Source organism: Gallus gallus, chromosome 19, assembly GCF_016699485.2.
Source record: "Gallus gallus isolate bGalGal1 chromosome 19, bGalGal1.mat.broiler.GRCg7b, whole genome shotgun sequence".
NCBI lineage: Eukaryota > Metazoa > Chordata > Aves > Galliformes > Phasianidae > Gallus > Gallus gallus.
Window position 1 is genome coordinate 8,773,360 of NC_052550.1, and position 25,605 is coordinate 8,798,964.

Here is a 25,605-nt window from a genome sequence, read left to right on the forward strand (position 1 = left end):
AGCTCTTCAAACTGCTGAGAATTTGCATTTTGTTGCAGAGCAGACTCGGCTGTGTTCTGCTCCTTCACAGCACCCTAAGGTGCTCAATACCTCAGTGTCAGTGCATGGGTGTCTATGAACAGCCTGTTTTGCTCAAGAAAAATATTTTTCTGGCATAAGGTTTGCTTGTGTATTTTACAGCATGCATGTATTCCTCTGCCTTCCTTTAATGCAACTGTGTGTAAGCGTACGAAAACGATGTGATTCTGCACATGCAGTATACAAGGCCTGGATTATTTCAAGTGTTCCATCCCCACCATGCCAGCAGAATGTGACTCTAAGGATATTTGTTAGTAAAATGAAGGTGTTAGACGGGGGCTGAGCGTGTTTCAGATTTTTTCCTCTATTAGCATTCTCCCTCTTATGGCTCAGTTATGTAATCACAGATGTCGCTGTGATTTGCGCATATGTTTCCAGTTAAAACACACACAAACAGCCACATCGCCTCCGCCAGCGCGCCGGGAAGCTGCGAGTTCAGATGGATGCTGGGGGCAGGCAGGTGAGGGGAGGGAAGGAGTGGTCAGTCAAATCCAGGCTATTACTGAAAATAATCAGGAGCAGTTGGCAACCCCGCTCCTGCATATTCGCCAGGCGCGTGGTGATTCAGCCCTTCTCCATTTTCAGGCCAATGTGGCCGTCACTCTGAATTATTTTCAGTGAGCACTTCTATATCTCATGTCAGTTCCCAGTTCGAACCCATCACCGAGTGTCGAGGCTGCGACGTGCTGTACATGCCGATGAGCGTCCCCCCCTCCCCTGCTTTGCTATTAACCTTTCCTTTTACCAGAGTTCCCCCTTTGTCCTGCTGCAGTTTGCAGTGGCTGATAGAAGCAGCTGCCTGTGGCCAAACGAACATCGCATTTACATTTTCTTTCTTGAACCAAAGAGTGAGACACAGAATTGCTGTAAATGATCTCCCCTTTCTCTTTCTACCTCCCCCCTATCGCCTTCAATGCATTGCCTAGAAATCTATTTCTTATCTAATTTTACTAGATGGATCAACAGGGCTAAGAATGTAACCCTTTGTCATCTATGGAAATCTTTTTATCCCATAAAAATGATTAGATTTGATGCAATTAGGATTATGAGGAGGTGGGGGGAGCCTAAGACAGCGCGCCTTGTCTACTGCTGTCTGCTGACATATTAACAGCCTGTTTATTAACTGCTTTACATTTGGGCTACGAGCAATGCATTCTTATGCATGATAAGCCCAGGGAAACCAACACGTGTGCCGATATGAAATGTGAGTCTCACTTTTTTGGCTGTTTCCCCTCCCACCTTTCTGCATATGAATCTAGGAGGAGGGTTTTACCTTGAAACAAAACCACAGCTGCTGGAAAAATGCAGGTTTCAGTGTGCAGCTTCTGTAAGCAGTGCCTTGTGCTTGTGCCTACCCCTGTGCGAAGTACATGACCGTGGCTGTGTTCCTCTTCACTGCCCGCCCCTCTGTGGTCCTGGGATGGGTCTGAGGATGTCTGCTAGGAGCTGACAGCATGCCAGCTTCCTTTGGACCATACCTGGTTGTCCTCTTGTCCCACGTGGCGCAGCACGACTCAGCAGCACACGCAGCCCAGCTATGTTCCCGGGGCAATGCCATGGTAGTCTGGGGACACGTGCTGCAGTGCTTTTTCCATCTGCTGTCAGAAGGTTTACCCGTGGGTTAGCTCCAGTGACACGAGTACACTGCATCCCAGGGCAATAATGTGGGCAGGAGCCCATCCTCGCACCCCCCTGAAAGCATGGGGCTGATACTGAGCTCAGGGCAGGGCTGTGTGGGCAGCTGCAGCATTCTCCATTGCACCGCTGCGTCCCTGTGTGTGCAACTTTTTCATTACTGACTCCTGTCTTCAGCCAAGAACATGAGAGGAATGCTGCTCCCGAGCCTCCCCTTGCCTCTGCTCCCTGCTTGATGCACGTAACTCTGCTGAGAGTAAGACAGTGCATGTCCTAGAAATGGGTCAATAAAACGAGGCTAAATAAGGCTTACATCACTGCCCTTGCAGGAGGTAATGAGCCCCGGCCATGGGTGTTTGTGCACCTCCACCTGCTGTGGGCTCAGGGCTGTCCCTGAGCAGCAGCTCTGCAGGAGCAGCATTGGGGGCTGTGCTGCCGCGAGATGCGCTACTCCGATGCATCCGAAAGGAAGGACAGAACCCAACCTTTGTCCCTCACAGGCTCTGGCACAGTGAGAACATTTAATTTCCAAATGACCGTTAATTAGGAGTGCAATCCTTTTTCCTGGTTTTGTTTGCAGATCACAAATAACAGCATAACGTAGCTCACCGGTCCCCTCCTGTCCATTTCTTCTGGGCATCTGCATCTAATTGCTGCTTGTTTCATGACTTTGCTTCAAGTTTCTATAAATAACTTCAGGAGTAAGTTTAACAATAGCAACTGCATGCACCCCTATCTGTCACACTGCGCCTGCCTTGGAAATCAGATCCCAGCAGTTAGCAGAGACCTGCTGTGTCGGTGCTGTCAATGGGCAGCTGCTGTGCTGTGCTGATGGGCGGGCTGAGGCTGGCAGCCTTGGTGCCAAGAGCAGCCCCGAGGTGTGGGGTCAGTGCTTGGGAGTGATGGGGGAGCAACGGTGCAGTCCTTGCAAGGGTTCATCTCAGCTGTTTGGATGCTGATCAGCTTCCCTTTAAAGTCAGGGCTTCTGGGATGCTTGGAGAGATTTCCCTGCCCAAAGCTCTGTCCCAGGACCTGAATGTGTTCAGGTGTCTTCTACTGATGAAGTTTTACATCGTTTTAGCGGTGGAAAAAAAAGGCACGGGTGTTTTGTTACTCTGGCAAAGGGTGCTGAATGATGGCTACTTCTCTTTGACAAGGAGAGAATAGGCAAGCTGAGCTGGCTCGGCTCTGTGCTGTGTGGTGGGCACGTGAAGTGGGATAACGCCTGTGCCATAGGTTGTCTGTATCTGCATCAATTGGCACTCACTTGTCTCCGTATCCCAACAAAGACGTGGGGTGGGATGAGCATATCTAAGAGCTGATGTATATTGGCCTCGCTTCTTCCTGGCGAGACAATCAGTCAGCCCCTCATTATTAGGAGCAGCACTAAGCAACGCACATCAGGTGCCTGCAATGCCCATAGCAAGACCCTCAGCGTTTACACAGCATCTCGTGGCTCTGCCCTGCTGCGCTCCCTCCCCTCCCAGCGAGGCGAAGGCCCAGCCTAAAGACATCTCGGATTGTAAATGTGCCAATGTTGTGCCTCCCCCCTTGACTTCCAATTGAAAAAGATTACAAATAATGTTAAATAATATAGTTTATAACCTCAGGGCTGTTTTCAAAGGTGTATAGACCAGTTGTCAACAGGCAGAGAGGTAGGGAAGGGAAGGGAAATTATAGGCTGCACAAAAGAGGAAAGTAAAAGTGAAAGCTCCATAAAAGAAAGTGGAACTATTATGGAGCAAAATGCCAACTCATTACAAAACAGCCAAATAAGAGAGAAATACAGCTTTACCCGTAATAGCAGTTTACAAGGGAACATTGTATTGCAACATAACGGTGGTGCTATAATTTGCTCTAACAACTCCAATTATGCCTTTTATTGATTTGGCAACACATTTAATAGGAGTAGCCACACCTCTTGTGTTACAAATCATTAAAGGTGTTGAACAGTGTAATTTTAAAATTGTCCTTCTCCTACAGATGTCAGTGTGACAGCATAATTTCCCCTGATTTCTGCTATGTAAACAGCGCGTTACAGTAATTTCCCCCTTACAAAGCAGAAATGTTGTCAGCCTGGGTTTTTTTGTGCAGAAACATCCATTTAATATTTTCCCCCCAGTCTATTCTCCTAATTGCTGTTTGTTTCCTCTTTTTTTTTTCCTCTTTCTTTCTTTTTTTCTTACCTTTGGAAAATAAACATGCTGTTTTGCCATCTTCTACAGCAACCTTAATTGCTACTTAAATCTTCAATATGCACTTAACATTGGGGAGGTAAAACCCTTTTGGTTCAATTCTGTTCCACTTCACTCAAGTAGCATTTCAGAGCTGGTTAAAAGCCACGTATCTCCTGCTAGCAATTCTGACACAATTCCAGCGCTGACTTCCTTGCAAAACTCAGAAAGCACCTCAGAAAAGAACCAAAAGTTTGAAGTTTCCTTCCCGCTACAAAGGGTGCAAACTTTGCAGAGAAGCCAAGGAAGGAGCTCCTTTGCTTGGAGCTGGTGGTGAGCCACGGGCAGGACCTCGAGCATCCTGTGTGGGACTGGGCACAGACTGCCCTCCCTGAGCCCTGGAACAAAAGCTCAGCTTTAGGAAGAGCAGGCAGTGGAGGGCTGGGCAGGGCTTGACATTGACACTGCTTGAAACCTGGGGCAGTGCTTCTCAGGCTCCGGGGATGGTGGTTTTAGGGACCTTACTGAACTGCACGGGCACCTTTTCTGCAGCTTATGCTTGGAGCCACGAGGACAAATTTTCCTCCTTGCAGGCTCGAGCAGACAAAGAATGCATCTCTCTCTCTTTCTAAGCGCGTGCAGGCAGTGACGTGTGTAAATGAACTTGACAAGCTCTTTGAAAAACAAATAGAGGCCACCAACCAAGTTTCTGGCACGCCAACATGCCACATGTTTATGCCAAAGGTGCCACGGTGCCCTGCGTGCCCACTCCTGTGGGCCGGGCCCCTGGGCAGCAGCGAAGCGGAGCCCAGCAGTGCTTGTCTGGCTCCAGCAAACTGTCTCATTAACAGCTGTGCGGAGCCGGGGAGGGAAAAGGGGAGGAAGAAGAAAACCCCGAGGAGCGTGACATCTTTCACGCTGGAGTGAGTAAAGCAGCAGCGTGTCCCGCTGCCAGGGCTGACCACGTCCACCCCATCTGCCTGCCTAGAACAAAGCCTGGGAGCCAGCCCTGCTGGACCAGGACCAGCACCAGCCTTGTGGCCAGCTTTGCTGGGCAGCTCGGTGCAACATTTCACACGTGCGTGTGCCACGAGGTGCCAGACGCATCCAGCGGGCTGCTCTGCTCCAGCATCTTAGGGGGCTCCTCAGCCTTCCCAAGTGCACGGTGGCATCCTGGCTGAGGCACAGGGATGGGCTGCTGTTAGGGGGTGTCCTCTGCTGCTGCAGGAGGCGCAAGTTCAATGTTTGGAAGGTGCTGATATTCAGCCACCCATGCCCTGCATGGCTGAGTGCTGAGACACAGCTTCAACATCCAGGAGAGAGGGCTGTGTGGCCAGGAGGGCTGTTCGCAGCCATCAGTGCCAAGTAGTCTGTGGGTGCGTGGAGAAAAACAAATGGCCTGGTGTTTGCCAAACAAAACCCTATAGCATTATCACCCATGCCTGGTGGTCTTGATTTAAACTGGAAGACAAAGCACTGGCTGTGATGGGAATCAGGGCAAATATTTAACTGAGACTGACTGCATTGGGTGAACTTAAACTCATTTGTGGAAATTCGGTGAGGCAAAGCCATGCTATGACATATAAATGTATTCGTGACCAACTCCTGATGTAGCCCAGTTTGCTGGCACAGCATCAGCCTGCTCATTGGGCTCCCATTGGGCATGGCTGCATGCTGCTGCCCTGTGCCTGTGCTGCTGCTCCAGGTGCTCCTGGAGGCAGTCCTAAAAGTTTGACTCTGCTAAAAAAGAAGCCAAGAGCAACGGGCTCTCACCCATCTTAGCAAAGCACATGAGAGAGCCTTGGGGCCCAGCAGTGCCCTCTGGAGAAGGTAGGCTGCCTGGTGGCTGAGGGAGGGCTGCAGCTGATTGGGCCCCCCCATGTGGGCACCTGGCTGCTGCTGGGCTCCGGGTGTCGCATTAACTCCATGCTTTTCTGGGGAGGAAATTTGTTTTGCTAGAACTAATAATTTGCATGCATTTTTCATTAGCGTTATTATCCTAAAGAAAGGCTGCTGTAGAGAGCTGGCAAAGAGAGGAGATATTTGCTGCCTCCAGGGGAATTTTACAAAAGGAGAAGGAAGGTGGGGAGTGGAGCTGAACAGCAGCTCCTGTTGGTATTCTGGCGTGATGCGTCTGAGCTGATCTTCCCAATCAATTCAGACTTAATACCAAAGCCTGCTCAAATATACAAATCGTAAGCAAAGATTTTGGAGGGGTTTATATGGCTTGGTTTGCCTAGGTTGTCTTTCGATAGAAACTGCGAATTATTTTACTTTTTCTGGTTTATATGACCACTATTGTTGAAAATTACTCCACATGTCAGGTCGCTCATCCTTTGCCAGGTTTGTGTTGGACACGCCAAGAGGATGCAGGCTAAAAGTGAATCTGGGAGGCCTCCGTTATGGCAGCAGGGAGCAGGAACGCAGTGCATCCATCTCTTTCTTTGTGCTTCCCACTCCCCTGGGCAGCCATGGGATCTGGGCGCCTTTTTTTGCACTACCGAGAGAACAGAAATAGGGTGGCAGATAAGGAGGGAATGGCGAGTCCTTGATGAAGGGAGCTCTATGGGAAGAGCAGTTCCTGCAGCTATCCATCACTGGGCTGCTAGCGGCACAGGGAGAGCTGTTCTGTAGGGCTGCTTGCTGGGGGCTCATCGCAGCTTTGGGATTGGGAGCCTGGGCACGATTTCCTGGAGCAGCCAGGTGATGCAAGGCAAGGGCATGAGCTTGGAACGGCCAGGGTCAGCCTGTGAATCTGAGCACCTCTGACCACCGAGGGCTGTGGGAGCTGAGTGCCGTGGATATGCAGCGGGGTGATAAATTGGCAGAATGTGGCATGCTGGGTGTGGATATCGAATTGTCACTGCCCCGCTGGGGACCCGGCACTGCTGGCCTTGCGCACGGCTCCTGCCAGTGCCGGGGGCCTGAGTGTGAAGGGAGGTCCTGGGGAGGGGGAAGAGATGGATGGGCAACGTGATTTCTCTTGGAAATGCATAGCGTGGAGTTGAAAAGAAAAAAAACCTAAAGCAACAAAATAGCCGCCGACCTTCTCTAGTGAGGAATCTACCTCAGCGTGGGTATAAAGCAAATGAGTTGCGATGTGAGCGGGGTGCTGGGGGAGGCTGTGGTTGCTGGTGGGAGGATGTAGCAAGTAGGGCGATTCCTCTTATAACGATTTTGGTTCCATTTAAGTTGGAGATCAGACGCTCCCCAGTGCAGATATAAATTATAATGGCACTAAACTTCAGTGCCAATAAGCTCCCCAAATTTATTTGCGTTCGTCATCTGGCAGTTTCATTTACAGTGAAGAAACTTTAACTGTGGATCAGATCTTTTTAATATTTCCTCATAACTTCCCGGTGACAATCAGCTTTTCCATTAGGAGAGATCAGACACATAAGTAATACTGAGAGAGCTGCATGAATACCAAGTCATTCATTAGGAGCAATGCCACCGCAATGAATGCTGAGTGAACAGACAGTGAGGGGACGCTGAAAATTAAAGGTTATTCTGGGTTCATTAACTTCTGCACTCCTTTCTAAAACAAAACCTTGGCTGAGAGCAGCCTTTGACTCCTAAACGGGATCTCCTTGTCCCCTAATTTAAAAAATATTAACATCATTTAACTGTTTCCCCTTTCTGCTAAATATATAAAAGAAAAAAGAAGTGTTGGAATTCATGTTCACGGAAGTGACGAGCACAGGGAGAGCTGCATATCTGCACATCAGCTCTGCTCACTGTGCCGCCTCCCCATTCCCTCCACCTCCGTTTCCGATGCCTCCTCCTTGCACCAATCGGCCCCAGGGCCCCGGTACCCCCAGGGGCAGGTCTGTGGGTCCATCCTGGCCCAGCGTGCCATGGATTTAATGGCATCCAGGGAGGCACAAACCACTGTCACCCGCTGCTGTGCCCTCCTGGAGCAGCACCCGTGTGCGAGCTGAGGGCAGAGCGATGAGTTACCCCTGCCTGGGTGCCAGCCAGGCTCCCCAGCACCCCATCCTAACCCCTCTCCCACCCTTCTTGGAGGTGCTGTTCAATCCAATGGTGATATGTGGGGGACATCAGTCAGTCTGGTGGAACCCTTACTATAGTCTAATGACTGGATAACAGGTCCTTGGCGTTGAAATCCAATGTTTTTAGCTGGAACATGCCTTACCCTGCTCTCTGCCTGCGTACTTAACCAAGTAGGCTGAATCCCCCCTCGGAGCAGAGTGTGAGGCTATTTCAAGCAGTGTTTGTAAAGCCCTTGGTAATTCCTAGGTGGAGATATGGGAGTGCAGCTCTGAGCAGCTCACTCTAAAGCTGGGAATAATATTTCCTCTTTGCAAGGTCTTTGAATTTCTACTACTTAATTCAGATCTGTGTCTGTGTGCGTGTGAACATGCGTGCATCTGTCTTTAGCCAAACAGAAAAATTAAGCTGAAAGTACTTTGGTACCAAATGCATTTGCTTTGTCACAATCTCTAAGGCAGCAGATGCAGTAGGTAGGATAGGGGTTGCTACAGGGAGCGATATGTGATGGTGATGGGTGTTAGAGCATGCAGAGAAAATGTCATTCAGGTGGTCAGAAAGAGCAAGCTGTCCCTGTGCTATTTTTATCCCAGGCACCGTAACTCTATGCTTTCCCAGGCTGTGTTTTTAAGCGTTTGGGTTATTATCCTGTAAATGTCACTCATGTATGAGCGGTACAGATGGGTGATGTGCAGATTGGTTGAGGACCAGCAGACAAAAATGGAGTTTGGCAGATGGGAGGAAGGACTGGATGCCTACTTCATTTGTAGTCACAGTTCCTAGTTTTCACTTCTCCCAGCTCATCCCCAAAGACCTGAGCGCTTTGGCAATGGAGGATGGTGACCATCAGGTCCCCAGAGGTGCTTTCAGAGGAGGAGTGGAGGTGCTGTGTAAGTGGTCTCAGTGGAAATCTGATAGCGAAGGTGCCTCAGTGTTATCTGCCCCATCCTCTGGGCCTTCGGTCTGTACCGGCAGCCCCGTGTCCTTTCTGGATTTGCTCACTTAGTAGTGCTGTTGCAGAGCAGCAGCCACCAGCAGGCTGCAGGGGCTGGTTTTTCTGGCTTGATTCCGTTTCCAGAGCCTCGGTGCAGGAAAGCTCCAAAGCACTTTGCCTCTGTCTCCCTCTAGTGCAGCACTGAGCCCGGCCTGAGGTTCCCTGCCTGCGCCTGACACAAGCACTGCCTTCTGCTCTGCCTGCGCCATGACCTGCAGGCACTGCCGACGGCCCTGGCAGGGGTGAGGCGTGCAGCTCCCAGCTCGCTGCTCCCTGCCTGTGTGCCATCCTGCCCGGCTGTGGGAGCTCCGTGCCTCCCACCTCGTGGAGCCCACTCTTCCCCAGCCCTGGACCTCTCATCTCACCTGCGCGGCACAGCGCGGTACCGCCGTGTCATCCTTTTGTTGCAGAGCCCAAATCCGTGTTCCTGCGGGGTGGGGAGAAGCAACATCGCGTCCTTTTTATTTTCCCTCTTCCAACATGGGTTAATCTGTTTAGCTTTTTAACCTGTGAGCCGGAGGAATTCTCAGCCTCCAACAATGGGAGGCTGCTGAGCTGCGGATGGGGGAGGCGGAGAGGAGAGAGGATGGGAAAAGCTCTGGCAGGAGCCGGGAGGTGGGGCTGGATGCTGAGATAAAATATCCTCCTGAATTTCTGGCTGGAGAATTATGCTGATGGTGGAAGGCGAGAGGTTAAACCGAGGCAGAAAAGTTTGTGTCAGCCCTTTTTGATTTCTCCCTTCCACAATTGCCACCTCCTTTTCTCTCCCTTCTCCCCCCCCCCCCCATCCCCGCCCCTCCGTACCCCCTCCCTGTTTGGGAAGAAGGAGGTTTGCTGTCTTTGTATTTTAACTGTAGCAAAAAGATTAAATTGTTTACGAGCCGTGAGCCCCGGCTGCCTGGATGAGCTGGGAGAGACAAAGATAGACAGTCTAATTCTCCGGTGTACTTTGTGCTTCCGTCCCCCTGTGCTGCCACTAATTCTTTTATCTGGCCCCAACACTCCAGGCATTATGTGCATTCATAAAAAAAAAAAAATCCTAACTGAAGCAGGCAAAATTACTGTTCTCTGCGCTTTACCTCTGATAACAATCTCTTGAATACTGATTACTTTTTTTTTCCCCAACACAAAGCGACCAACACAAGTTGGTCTTTAACCCTTTATCTTTAGCAAGCAGAAAGACACGAGGAACATCTTACTCAGTTGGAAAAAAAAATAGCATACAGAAGAATTACTGTTATCTCCTAGCCAGAAGAGGAACAGCAGAGATAAGAAAAGCCTGAAGAATTAAAAGGAACGTTGCATTTGGGCTGTAAATTCGTGCTGAAGCTGGTTCTATTTGTCTGTCACTGGGGTTCATAATTTTTCGAGGTTGTTTTGATGGACTTATTGTGAAGACTGCATAGAAAACTCATCAGCATTTGTTGCCTCTGAGCATTATTGTCAGTGGTAACCGCATGGTTATAGACTGGAGGAAGATAATGGTTGAAGTATAAAGGAGATAAAGGCAAAACCTCTTCTCATTAAGGGCTATCTCCACCTCTGCAGACTCTACAGTATTGAGTGACTGGCGCTTGTGCATTGGGCATAAATTATAGCAAAAAAACTAAAGGCAGCATCATTATTTCGAAAAAGTTATAATGACACGCCACAAGCTTAAGACCTATTTACTCCAAAGGCTGACGATAAATACAGAGCGCTCGCTGGGCAGTGACCAGCACTGCTCCCTATCGATTGCACCCACGCACACCTGGCTGCAGCTGGGCTGGCTGGCAGGCAGCATGGCCAGGGATCGGTTCGAGCCTGCAGTGGGCACACAAACCCCAAACACCTCATTGTTCCCCACTGGATAACGCTGTGGCGGAGGCCGGGGAAGGGACCCATCCTCGTTCCTCTAGATGGAAAATGTCTCATTTTCTTTTTTTTTTTTTTTTTTTTTGAGTTATGACTTCGGTTCTGGAGGAACTCACCCTGACCTCAGCTTTCCCTGCGGGGTCGTGCTGAGATGGTGCAGAATGATCCAAAAGGGTGAGATAGAGCAGTATGAGGCTGAATTTCCTTTGCAAAGCGTGTTGCCTTCAGTGGTGCCACCACGTTGTTTGTCTTCCCTTTCTGTTTTACTCCTCCAGATTGCTGTTCTGCGAAGTGATGAAAGTCTCCTTTCTGCTGCTCTTTCCAGGTGCTGCTTTTTTCCCTTCTCATCCTCTCTTTCCTAGTTTGATCTTTTTATCTTCATTGCTGTGGTGGGGGAATAATTATATTCATTTCAAGTCGGGCCCACAGCAGATAAAGCACAGTCCTGAAGTTTTTTATACTAGGTGAGCTTGTAGAAAACCACTGTGTACACCTGTAACGGTGATTATCTGGAGCTCCCACAAATAACTTGCTAAAATGGAATTCGTTTCCAGTGCTCTGCAGCAGCTGGAGAAACTGAGGCCCCGAGGTTGGGTGAAGATTTGCCTGCAGTGCCCCGCTTTGCTGGAGCTCGGGTCCCAAAGCCCTGCTTTAACACCTAAACCCAGTGCCTTTGTAGTGATTGTGCTGGATTAGCAGCCCTAGAGGTCCCTAATCTGCTACCCATATGGCGCACGCGGTGCGAGGGTCTACCCGCTGATCTCCCTTTGTGTTTCTAGGCTGATTAGATGGGGAGGTCCCCTGAGATCAAAAACCAGTACCATCTCCTGGCCCATTCAATCTGGATTTGTCAGCGCAGTGCCCAAGAGGATGAAGCTGCCCCTGCGTTCCTCCTCCTGTGCCCCAGCAACCCCTGCATGTGGTCCTCCCCATGTGGGCTGCAGCCCAACCTGTGCTCTCACAACTGCACTGAACTCCGTGAGCGTTCTGCCACTGACGTAGGGTGGCTCTGGGGATGGGAGCAGTTGTTGCTGATGGAAATGGGGCAGTGGTGGCACGCTGGGACAGGGTAACGCTTTGCTAGCATCTCTTGGAAGTGCCCTGGTGCTTCAGTGTCCCTGCTGATATGCCCAGCGCTCATCTTTGTGCTCGAGGAGCATGCGGGCCACTCGGCACAGCAGCAGTAAGGTGCATGGCTTCAACTGTGGGACAGGAAAAATGGCAGTGCCATTCCCCAGCTGCGCCTGGAAGGCAAAGCATGCGATAGCCCTCATAGCTGTTGTTCCATCAGCTGCAATCGAGCAGATGTCGGGTGGTGTATTGACTCTATCTGTAATTCTGGACGAAAACTGAGGGAATGTGCATTCTGGTTTCATTTCTGAAGCTTCCCAGTGACATAGTGCCCAGTCTGCAGGGAGATAAGAAGAGCAATAAGGCTGTTGCACTTGATTTGGAGGTTGTTCTTCTGTTGCCACCAACTTATTGATAATTTTATGTCTCGCTGCAAATCAAGGCAGACCAAAGAGTTGATTGTTGGTGTCTGGTCTGCACTCTTAGCTTCAACTTTGTCATCAGTATTGAAAGTAGGTCATGGGTTTGGGCTCCAAGGTGGAAAGCGGAGTTCTGCCAGCTGCTTGCAGCAACCTTGGCTTGGAACGAAGAGGATGGGTGAGCATTTTCACTGGTTTCATGGGTGATAACCCCAGGGTTGACTGAAGAAATGTCACTCTAAATACAGGTATTGACCTCAGTAGAAATGTTTCCATTCTGTAGTGTGAAATGCCAGCGATATCTACCTGACAGCTCTCAGATTATAATATCTGTTCCTTACCAACATGGGTACAAGTCTTCCATTCAGGCTTACAATAAATACAAACGTGGGTTGCAGTAGTATTTCATTTTTGATGACATAGCAGTGGTTTTTGATTATATAAATCAGGCTTTAGAAAACGAATACAGCTTTGTGACTGACTGAATAAATAAGTAAATGCAAATGTAAAAGTCCTTACAAATAATAATAATAATAATGATAATAAAACCCACTGCTTTCGAATGGACATTCAAGATCAGCTAGAAAACATTGCACTCTTGGTGTGAATAGGAGAAATCAGTTGGGTGCAGCATGCAGGCGGGTTCCTGATAAACTAATGCTCCTTCACACAATTTACAATCCAACTGAATTCATTTGCATGACAAAATTGGCTCGGGTATTCATGTGTTGCAGCAAGACAAGTGTAACATTACAAAGAACAAGTAACCATGGGGAAGGTTAATGCAGACAATAAGGAAATACAATGACATGAATCGCGTTCTTCTTTTGCCAACCTTTTATCTGAAATAGAAAAATAACAAGCTCCCACCCCCATTCCTTACTGGGGAATAAAAGAGTTGTTTTGTGGAAGGGGGATAGGGAGAAAATGTGCAAAGTTAGCAAATAATGATCTAGAATTTCTCTCTTTCTCCCTCCTGGATTTGAAAAAGTGTGCAATGTCTGCTTGTGCATGTTTGCATTTGTGTGCGTGTGTGTGTGTGTGTGTGTGTGTGCAAGGCAGGTGGGAGCCAAAGGGCAGCGCATTGTTTGGGTGCAGCATTGTGGCTGGCACTGCCCAGCCAGGTGCAGCTCATCCATCGGCCGTGGATGTGTGGCTGTGGGCTGATGTCCAATGGCCTGTGTAGGTCACTGCCACTGCACTCAATCCTGCCTTTGTGCAGCAGAAAGGCTGAGCTCCTTCTGCTCAGCAACGGGCTTTGCATGGCGCTGGGTGCTCAGCACTCTGGTGGTGCCTTAATGGGAGTGTGAAGGTGTTGGTATTTTCTGCAGCTCGAGCAGTTACGTGGGCACCTGGGTGGGAGGATCTTTTGAAGATCACGTTGCCAGGTGGCCTCTGGCTACAAGGAACTCCCCATTAGTTTATAGGCTTCTCTGAAGGCAAAAGATTCTTTTCCTACGTGAGTGTGAGCTCACTTGCAACTGCTGCAGACAGACGATGCTTGGTGACAAAACACTTGGGTTCATTTGGAATGAGATGGACAGAATTCTTTATTGTATCCCATAAAGCGCGTTATTATTATTTTGGGTTAGTGTTGCAAAAAGCCCTGGTTCTGCTGGTCTGCATACCTGCCTCTGCCTGTGGTTTGCTGAGATGGTGTTGGAGGAGTGCCGGGCTCAGCCTTGGAGCTCCTGAGGGCCTGGGGAAGCCTCTGCTTCAGGACTGGGAGCTGATGCTGCCTTTAGCTCACGTCAATCCCGGTGGCTGGCGTTGTGCAAACCTCCTGCAGCTGGAGTGGCTGCATTGAGTGCAAATTCTAATTATTCCAGCCCAGAATTGCTAGGAGAGGGGAGCTGTGCTGGGTAATTGGCTAAATGCTCAGTGCACGGGGGAAGCTGTCTGGGAGCAGGGAACACGTCACTCTCTGCAAGGAGACGGCATCGCTTTCCTCATTGTTCTCGAGCTGGAGTGCTGAGCTGCCTTTCCAGCCAGGATTAGAAGCTCTGACATAGGCGCTCGCTGAGCACAAGGGCCCCTCTCTAGGCCAGCTTTGCTCAGCGATGCAGCAGGCTTGTCCCTCAATTGCCATCCGCAGCAAATCTGTAACAAGTTGACAAACGACTAATTTTAATTTAATCTTTCGGTTTCCAACTTAATGATGAAAAAGAAAAAAAATCCAGGGGACGGAAGTGCTCACCCGCATCTTCCCTTCACACCGCTCACGCAATGGGGGAGCGTCAGTGCAAAAATGGTTAGGAGCACAATGAGAGCCTTACGTTTTTGAATTAAATTTAACCCCAGGGTGCCACTGCTTCAGAGCCTTTGGAGGCAGAGTTGTAAATCACGGCAGCAGATTCTGCTTCTGATGAGCACTTCCCATCATGATGACATTTAAACTATTAATTAATTAGGAGAGAGCAAGATGAGAAGATTTGGAATTCTCCCCTTTGGATAATTACTGTCGAACACATTTGTTACTGTAATGAACGAACAGGATGTGACTTCAGCGAGCGCGTTCTCCCTGCATGTGTGTATTTTCACATTATTATTGTTTCAGCCTGCCTTAAAAGGTGCCAGAGAACATTTTTTCCCCCCCTGCAACCACAAATAGAGGTCACTTGTGTTTTTAGCACTTTGGCAAAGCTGTTGTTGGGAAGGAGGATGCGGATAACAAGAGTGAGTGTGCCCAAGAGCTGCACTGGGAGCTGAGCTCCGCAGGTGGGCTGGCTCCTCACTGGGCACATCTGAGTGAGGACCTCCACTTGCGCAGTGCTGGGCCCCTTGTCCTCTCAGTAAGCCCACCAGGCTGGCAGCAGCCCTCCTGGCAAAGCTTACCTTGGGAATGGGCTGAGACAGTGCTGGGTGCAGGCTGTGCCCTCCGAGCTGTGCAGCAGGCGCTGCCCAAGGCTGAGCAGCAGCACCAAGGTCTCCTCTGGCTTTGCCTGGGACGGGCACTGAGCTGAGGCTCCACCGGTGCCTCCCACCTCTGCAGGCCCTCCTTGCCCCTCTGCTCAGAAAGCGTTTGGAAGGCTGCCCTGGATGTCCCCATGTCCACAGGTTTTCTTTCTCTGAAAGCAGTCAGGACTCCCTAGCAGCATCTCAGCATCCCGCTGGCTGAGATCCTTGTTTACTCCTCCAGTGTTAATATGCCCTTTCGCAGATAATCAATCTTGCTTGGCAGGATCAATTAGAATGAAGTGGGGATGCTCCACGCACCTCGGTCTGGAATTTAACTCCAGCTGCCCTCCCACGTCCCGCGCAGTGAGGTGTGAGCTGGGCTGCCCAAGGTCCTGGCAGCTCCAGTGCTGCGCCCGCTGCCTGGGGCTGAGCTGTCCTTGGCCACCCCTGTCCTCAGGTGAACTGGGGATGTTTTCTGCAGAAAAACATTGGCATTTCTTATTTTAGATGGAACTCTCCAGCTAGAGTTGTTTTGTATTCATTTCCTTCATTTCAGGTTGGACATTAGGAAAAAAATTATTCTCCAAAAGAGTGGTCAGGTGCTGGAATGGGCTGCCAGGGGTGTGGGGGAGTCACCGTCCCTGGAGGGGCTCAAGAGACGTTCAGGTGTTGTACTGAGGGATGTGGCTTAGTGGGACATACTGGTGGTAGGGGGGTGGTTGGACTGGATGGTCTCAGAGGACTTTTCCAGCCTTGGTGACTCTGTGATTCCTTTTCCCATCCTACTCCTTTAACCTTCAGAGGAGAGGTTTTGTTCTCCCGGGTGTTTCCATGGCTGAGGAAATTGCTCTTCCATTCAGCCTCCATTCACAGTTCTCACAGTGATCCGTCCGAGCCCTCCAAGCAGCATCTTTAATGATAAGCACTTCATTTTCATTTTGTTTCTAAGATTCGGTGATTTTTTTAAAAATTCATCATGAATTTCCTAGAAAATATTGGGCTGTATGTGAAAAGGGCTCAAATATGGATCCAAATGGAGGGATGTTTGAGGGATACGGGTGAATTAATTTGTGCTTCGGTGTCAGTAATGATGCTGGAAACCTTTGGAGATTGAGAAATGCTTTGTGTGTGAGTCTGAAAACACAATCGGGGAGCAGCCATCGTCCTTCTGGAGATTCTAGATAATCCATGCTTCAAAGCAAAACCTGTGTTTCAGAATATTCATCCTCTGATATTCAAACACCCAACTTTGTTCTTCTAATTATTGTTATTCTTTTGATGTTCTATCAGACGAGTGCCATAGGGGTCTTAAAAAGGGCAAAATAATTATTTCCTTTCTATCTTAATACCCGTGCGATGGGGAGGCTTCAGTGGAGAAAGGGATATTTTTGACAAATCCAGAGGGGGAAGCTTGGCAACATGGTATAGTTGAGTGTAACCATAAATAAAACCCTGTGTGAATTCCCCCTTGGAGACACTACAGATCTATTGAACAGGGCACCCTCTCTATAAAAATTGTTCTTGAGAGGTAATAGCAAGCTATACATTATGAAAAAATATAGCGCGGGGATTTGCTGTACTTGGAGCAAAACTATGAGAAAAATGGTGGGAGGTAATAAGGGATTGTCGTTCCATCCCATTAGAAACGTGTTTTATTCCAGACACCCAGATTTTATCTTCCCCCTGCACCTGAATTAGAAATGAAACTGCCAACTTCCCAGGATGTGCAGGAGTCCACGCAGTAATGGATTTCCTTCTTTCCTTTCTTTCTTTCTTTCTTTCTTTTTTTCTTTCCCTTCCCTTTCTTTTGGGGAAGCTAATTAGGGCAAACGGAGATAAAACACACTGTGTGTTATGAGCCTGTAAATAACGGGGAAAGGTTTCCTTAGGAAATTAGCACCAGGACATCCAGGAAGCTATGAAATCAAAAGCCACAAATATACGCCGCGTTCTCTACGTAGATTAAAATAATCATAAAAAACCCTAAAAGCAGCCCTATACCGAAGGGAATCCTCCAGGATTTAACTGGCACAATCCTGTAAAAGAAGTTCAGTAAAAAAAAATCCACTCATTTCTAAAGAAATTTCCCAGATTAGATTTGTAAATCAAAAACCAATATATAACATGCAAGAATTGATCTGTTTTATATTCCTCAGTTACATTTTTGTGAAGCACATTTAGAAGATTTAGAACGTATTTGCGCCTGCTGGTTGAGCCATTATATGCTTGAGTTCATACATCTATTTGTGAGGCTATAAAACAGGCATCGACTACCCATGTAAATTGTGTTCTCCACAATAAATTATATGCATACTTGCAAAAATACATAACTGCTGTTGGTTGGCTTACGTAGACTGAATACTAATGATGTTTAAAGTTGTATTGTCCCTCTTCTCGGGCCTAATTTAGCCTCTACATCAAAAATTATGTAGGAAAAAACACTTTATCCTCTCACTGAGAAATAAAATGGCACTTACGGGCATCCACATATCTTTCTTTTATGAAACACTACCATTTTCATACTAATTTTAGCTGCATAGGGTTCATGGAAAAGTCTGTCTCGTGCAAACCTCTTAGGAGACTTCAGCGTGTGGCTACATGCACAGATACAGAAAATGTATTTTCGTGGTTGTTATATAAATGAGTGGGGCTTTGTGCACGTGATCCGAGCTCACAGATAATGCAGTGCTTTGTGGTACCCACAGTGTGTGGAATTCCTGCAGTTTGGAGGCTCTCCTGGTTGCACGCAGGGCTCGGCGCAGCGCTGCTCCATGTGTGTGTGCTGCGTCCCTGCTGGGGCGGCTGGGTGGGCTGGGACGGCTCATCCTGAGGTGCTGTGAGGTTGTGCTTCCACAAAGGGATTGAGGCTGCTCTGCCTTTGCTGTCTGGGGTCGGTTGTTCTGCAGCACGTGGTTGTGTGGCCTGTATGCCTTTCCATGTGTCTGCGGACGGCAGCTCCTCGGTGCAGAAAGGAACAGCTGTGTGCCACCCTCACACGTGCTCTTCCTCCTCGTTCTGCAGTACCCTGCTATTACCTGGCTCTCTCGTTAACCTCACCACTTTCCCTAGTTACTCCTTCCTTGCCTTTGTGTATGGCTCCAGCTCCTTTTCAGGTTTGGCCTCGCTCAGCGCGTTCCCTCCGTGCTGCCTTTATTCCTGCAGTCCCCACTCCCTCCCCATCACAGTCGGTGCCGCCTCTGCAGCTCTGTGCTGTGCAGCTCTGCCTGGCTGGGTGGGCAAGGAGCGTTTCCCTGCCCTGCTCCTTCTGCATGGGCCGGGCGGGGAATATGGAGGCTGTCACACACTTCCTCTGCTGCCCAATGATGTGTAGGAGAACAATATATCCCTTTTATTGGGCGTGCAACTGGGCAGAGGAACGAGAGAAGCAAACTGCCTCCTTTTTCTTTGCCCAGAACATCCTAATTTCCTTTTTTCCCTACCATACATTGCCACCAGCAGCCTCTCACCATCAGCAGTTTTTGCTGTGCCCTCTCCAAAGGCTGTGCCTGCTCTAAGGGATGCAGGGCTGCAGGTGGCTGTGCTGCCATGCAGAGAGCATGGGCTGGATAACTCAGTACTGCTCTTCCCAGCCTGGCCCCACTGTCCTCGTGCAGAAATGTAGGTCTTGCATCACACCCGGTCCTAGCACCATAACAATGCGGCCAAAGGGCAGGTAGCAGGCTGCTGTGTGATCAAGAAGAAGTTGTCAGTGCAAGTGCTCTGTGGTGCAACGATGGTCCCAGGAGCCGAGGTGGTCAGCTCTAGGGCTGGCCAAGCAGCAGCCCATGAGGGGCAGGCCATGCGTGTGACTTCTGCAGGGAACTATTTGGGGAATTAGCAGAGGAGCAGGCAAAGAATTACCATCCTCACCCCCCAGTTTCTGTTTTTTTTTATCACCATGGGAATCCTTGCAATGAAGCCTCAGTGTTCGGCCACGCTTGGCAAAGGCTGTGCCTGAGCTTCCCCAGACTGCCCCGACTTAGCAGGGCAGAACTGCTGTCTGTTTGCAGCACGGCTCCAGAACTGCCCCGGGTGCCCGCAGCACAGCCTGGCAGCACAGCCTTGCAGCAGAGCAAAGCATGGCAGCACGCTGCAGGAGCGCGCTGCTTTAATGCCGCCTTTCAGGGTTGCAGTGACTGACAAAGTAACCTAGATATAATTTTCCTTTGTGTCAGTTCCAGCCACTAAAATTAGTATTAAGAGACACAGAAAGCTCAGCGGAGTTTTCCCAGTTTATCCCGCGGCTAATCTTTTTATATCATTTTTTTTCCCTTTAAAATCAGGGGGAGGGGGAAGCCCTCTCATTCTCTGCAGCTGGCATGTCTAAGCTACTAACATATGTGCTCCTTATACCACATACAGTAGCTTAGGACTTTTCAAAAACACAGAACCCCTGAATCCAATAAAATTGCAAATTTCACTGTATTTCACAATATCCTAAATAAACATGAACAGCGTGCATTTCTCTTTCTGGCATCAAATATTAATCTGTCCGTGGTCGGAAATGTGCTTTCCATCTTGTGTGCGCTCACATTGGGTAAACACTTGGGAGATTGCTATTCCAGACCTTTCATTCTCTCCTAGAGTCAAGAGCATGACAAATTTTTCTCCTAATTACACCTGCCACTGTTTGCCTTCTAATACTGTAAATCCTCCATCACATAGTTTTTCAGATTCAGGATTAGGTTCCTTTTCTGTCATACAAATGATGGGAGGTGCAATGTGCAGTTAGCAATGCACGCTATGAATGTTTAGGTTGGGTTGTCACTTTTTAATTATTGTTATTTATTTTTAAAGTGAGGGATCTTTGAGCAGAGATTTCTCCACGTTTGACTTGCAGTGTTGAACCAGGACCTCCTTCATAAGGGTGTTCCACAGTCTAGCTAGGTTTGCTACATGCCTTAAGGCATTGGAGGGCAAACCCTGACGCAGCACGAAGCATTCTGCTGCTGCCCACCACCCCAGCCCAGCTGTCCCTGTGGTCTCCCTGCTGGGGAGGTTCCCTGGGGCTGAGCTGCTGGTGCTGGGAGCTGCTGCTGCTGCTGCCCGGTGCTGCTCAGCCATTGTGTTTGAGTGAGAGTATCTTGGGCAAAGAGGCCATTTCGCTTTGCTGGTACAAATCCTCCATTAATGTGTTACAGCAGGGGGCAGAGAAATTGGGCCAGCTCTGAGCTAATCGAGAGTTAATACGCAAATGATAAGCTGAGAGAAAAGAATGCGTGGGATATGGGGAAAGGACGCGTGGAAAAGAGGAACAGAGGTGTCTGGCACTCGTGCATGGGGTCAGATTGGCTGTGAGCAGGGATTATGTGCGATGGTGGGGGTGCAGGTATCCCCAGTGCAGTGTGCATGCTCCGTGCAGCACCGTGGGCATGAGGGGTATGCAGGGCTGGAGCCCTTATCTGGTAACTGGGCAAATAAATAAGCCCAGCTCCTGGTGGATAGGTGCGTCCAAGGACTTTCCATGCAGCAGCACATCTCTCTGCTTGCCTGACAGCGCTTTGCTTGCCAGCTGCCAAGGAGGCAGCCGTCCTGGTGGGCTCCCAGAAGTCACGTGCTGTTTGCCCAGGATGGGCAGAGGGGAGGAATTTGGTTGAATAGAAGTTGGTCCGAATTTTCATGGTGTTGCTAACATAAAATGCCTTCTACATGATTTCTTTTCACTGCAAGGCATTGGGTGTTCTGCTTTTCTTTGAAAATCTGCAATATTCACTAAATAAGCTTTTTTGGGGGGTTGGCGGGCTCACGTTGGTTGAAATGTGAAATGCTCGCAGGAAAAGCTGTTTATTTATTCCTTATATAAAATTCCATCTTGCTGAGTAGCTGCATCCCTTTAAGACAACCCTTAAAGGTAACCTCCAGTTTTGGATGGGGGAGCTCGATATGCATGGTTTGGTGTACATGTATCTGATTATTGCTGCTCTCCAGAGGAACAGCGAAAATGCTGTTTTTGTAGAAGAAAGGGAAAACTGCATTTAAAAAGCAAAATGCACGCCTGGTTTTCCAGTGCTCCGTGACCACAGAGGGGACCTCTCGCCATGCTCAGACCTTGTTTCCATTCAGTTCTCCTTTTACTCCATGCATGCGTTTAATTAATGGGCTCTTAACTAACACCATTTATTAAGAAGAGTTTGCTGTCATCTGGTGTATGGGCAAAACATAGCAAATTTTCTGTTGATGTTAATTCTGAGAGGAGATGCGGCTAAGCTGAATGAAAAATGTCGGCTTGCTTAGTGCTGAGGGTTGGTGAGGGCTTTCTGCACTGTGTTCTGGAGTCACATAGCTTATGTTTATCACAGGAAACGACGCCTTGGTTCGGATATTACCCTAGAAATCCATCTGCTTTGGATGGAGGGTTTGAGGTTCTCATTTTTCTCCTGGATGGAGTACTGAAGGGCCACTTATTCCAACGTCAGTCCCAGGGCCATCATCCCCACTGTGCACCTAACACACAGCTCAAGCCCAGGGCCAGCCTGGCACGGCAGGGATGGAGCCATGCCTGGCGATGGCGGAGCCCGTTCCGATCAGTGTGGGATTTCTTCCATCTCTTCAGCAAGGAGCAAATGGCAGCTACTGCCCCAACCCCTGTGTGCCCAGTGGTCACCGCGGGGCCGCCTGCAGGGCGATGGGCGCGTGGGCCGGGCTGTGCCGGGCCGTGCTGCCTCCCAGCCCGCTGATTTACGGTGCCTGGCCGCAGCGGGGACGTTTGGTGGCGGTGACCGGGTTGTGACCCCAGCGGAGAGCAGGGCGGCGTTTTGGTGAGGCACAAACAAAAGGTTAAATGCTGCCATTCCCAGCGCATACAGAGCCGGGCGTTCTGAAGAGACCATTCTGGTCCTTTAATTGCTTCTTTATTTCACGTAATATTTCTTTCACTTGCATGCGCGCTCTCTCCCTCTCACCCACACTTGCACGCACAAACTCACCCTCTCTGAAACGTCTCAATAGCAGCCACTCTAAAACCAGGCAGCAGCTGTTCCCCAGCCCTGCTTACAATGGACTGGATGACATCTCCATCACACGTGGCAAGTCCAGTGCGTCAAACCTGCCGAGGTGCCGGTGTGGGCCGGTGGGGCTGTGCCGTGTCCCTGCAGCAGGGCAGTACCCGGCGCCCCCCTGGCACAGCAGGCTGGCTCTGCTCCCTGCATGGAGTGAGTCAGTGTGCTGCACACTGTGTGTGTGCGAGAGCTTGGAGTCACTGGAGCATCTCTTTTGTCTCCTGCCTTCAGCAGAGGGAGGAGGAGAGCTGTGCGTGCCTCCTGAGTTGGCTGAGTTGGCTGCTGCCCCTCTCGTCCTGCACTGCCCTGGTAGGAGAAATGGGAATGGCAAAGAAAGGCGGAAAGGTCCTGAATGCGGTGTACTTAAAACCTGACAGAAAGTCACCCACTAAATAAGCGCGTGGTGCCCTCTGTAGTGCCAACAGCCAGATGCGTTTTTCTGACATTGCATACAGTGAAGGTAGAAATGCAAATGCAGAAAGTTTGTCCTGATAAGGAAAGGTGATGAAAAAACAAAGGCAGAGGCAGCGGCTTCCTGCCCCCTGGCTAACCCTTGCAGGAGAGGGTTAAAGTAATCAGCATTTAACGGGGCCAGAGCTGCTCTAGTGTCACATGCAGCTACTTTACAGCTGATGAAGGGCTTCACAGGCGGGTTGGTGCCAGTTCCCAGATCAGACAGCGAATTTGAGGGGTTTATGCTAAGCAGGAACAGCTGTGATGATCCAAACTAGCTATCTGTGACCAAACTTCCCCCATTCCCCAGAGCTGCGAATGGAAGGCAGAAGGAAAGCCCATGTGTCCTCGCCTGGAGTGGTGCTGGCTGCTCCTGCTGATGAATGAGCATGGGACATAAACGTTGAACTTTGATTAATTCCCGGTGTCCAAAACCCGCTAGAACTTGGCCATTTGGCCTCATTGAAAGCAGCACTCAGATGTCACCGTGATAGGAAAAGCAGAAACCACCTACAGCAGCACTGGCTGTAAAACATCAGGAGGAGAAAGTGACAGCTCCGAGCATCTCACTTAACATAGCTAAAGGGCTGCGCTGCGAAATGCTGTGCGGCATGAATGGATCCGCTCACAAGTTACATCAACACAGCTATGATGAATTGAGCTAAATGAACTGAGGCAGTCCATAAAAAGTGTTTGCCTTCTTTTTAGCCCTGGAATTGGAGTTTATGAAGTGATTGTTCAAGATAAATAGGAGATGCTGCGATAAGTTCAAACTAGTTTGGAAAACTATATATCCCTATCCCATAAATAGCATTTTTTTCCCCCTCAGAGAGCTAATGTTTTTCTTTGGATGGTTTAGGGTTTAGAACTCGGGTTCGACCTGAAATATCAGCACTGTTAATGACATTTAAGAGTCATATCCTGGATTTATGACGCTGTCATTTAATCCAGAGGTCTCCAAATGCCAGGTTAAACCTCCGTCTGTTCTCGGCTGGTGCAGCAGGGCAGCACGGCCATCCTCAGCATGTGCTCCGTGCCTGGCGTGCGTGGGCTGCTCACTGCATTGGAGCAACATCTGTGTGCTCTCCTGCCCATCCTACGCTGCGCTCCAGCAATCAGTCTGAGATCCAGTGGGGGAAAGGGAAATCCCCATCTCCCCCCAGCTTGTCGCCCTCTAACTATCCGATGATGCTCTCGTTAAATACAGGGAGTTACATCTGCCTGTAAAAGGCTGAGGATACCTTGCTGTCTGAATATACAGCGCCCTGGAACAAAGGCGTTGTAATTCCCCATGTGAATATTAGAAATAGATGCACATATGTACAGAGCTGTTCAGAAAAGTGGGATTATATTTATCCTCCCACTCGCGACTGTAAATTTTTTGTGGAAGACTGAATCTGATCTTTCATGTTCCGGGCTGCTTTCTTCCACCTCTTGTCAGCAAACCAGTGAGATGCTCTCAGACGTTTCCCCTGTGTCACTCACATTTGCCAGTGTCAGAGATGTTGCCCTGTTTGCCATAAGCCAGTACACAGCAGCAGAAGCCTTTACCAGCAGTAAGTTAACAGCTGAGGCACTGGCTGAGCTCCGTGCCATCCCAGCACAGCCCAGCAGCGCTGTCTGCTGCTCGGACACAAACCACTGCTGCAGAACTTCTGTGGGTGTCCATCCTGGGGAGTGCTGCAATGGCCATGTGAGGGGTCGGCTGCTGCGTGGCCCTTCTGGAGGAGGAGATGGGAAATAATTGAGGTTCTAAAATAAGCAGTTGCTCTCTAGTTGGTGTTAATGAGCGAATGAGATTTAATTAATTTGGTCCAGCAATTGGGTCACTGGTTTTCCCAGCTAGAGGGAAGGCGTCGCGGGTGGGAGGATAACATCCCTTACCCAAACACCTCGGGTTGTATTTTATTTTTTCTGGGCTTTGTGGTTATCCTCATAACCCCATCGGGGTCCCTGGTTGGTGCAGTTCAGACCTGACACGGCACCGGGTAAGGGAGGCAGCTGCACCGGGCTGCCTGATGCAGGGCTGTCTGCCAGCCCTCCTCCGCTTTGCCTAACGTGGATAATTTTAGCTTGTGTGAAATTAAACTCCCTCTCTTTGCAGCCCCACTTCTTCTCACTTATCAAAGCAATAAAACGCCAACTCCTCCCAGCTCTGCCTGCATGTAAACAGTGCTAATGCAGCAGCACAACACGGCGGTTTGCTGCCCGAGGAGCCAGCTCTGCTCCTGCAGGAGACGCAGGGGAGCGAGGGAAGCGCTGGCCTTGACTTCCATTCCTCACTTCTGCTCGGTATTTCTGACTCTAGCTGGTTTGTATCACCACCTTTTATTTAAACATAGGAGGTTTTTTAAAATTTAAATTAGATCTCAGAAAATAGATACTGTGCACCTTTGTGTTGGTAAGAAAAAGAAGTGGTGTCATTCATGTCAGATAATTGGTGGTTTTAGCTCTCTGCAGAATAAATTACAGCAGTCATATAATGGCCTTTCATCCAATCACTTCTCTACTCCAGATCTAGACTTGAAATGAGGTTTGTTGAAAACATCATTTCAGGGATTATTGACCACAGCAAAACCTTGTTGTACATGTTCTTTGTATGTATTGAAAATACACGAGTTAAAAAGGTAATAGTTGGTGCTTCGCCGGTGAATTGGAAGCTGGGGCCGGGAGGTGGGAGCTGCGGCGCTGTGCTGTGCGGGGGATGGAGGCAGCCTTGGTGGGATGGGCAGCAGGAGATGGGCTGGGCGTTCCTCCTGGCAGCCTTTGGGGCCAGCTGGTGGGCAGTGCTGCGGTTAAGAAGGGAAGACTTGATTTGGCCCATTGGGTTGACCAGCAGGGTGACAAGCAGGGATGATTTGATATCTTTGACTGCTGTCTCCTGTGTGTTGAAATGGTCATCATGTAGGTAATATGCAAAAGAGACAGCGCAGGTATGATGAGTCCGTGGTATGCGTCGCTCTGTAGGGCTTGCTTGCCTTCCTTCTCAGAGATGTACCATCTCTCGTGCAATCCTTGTC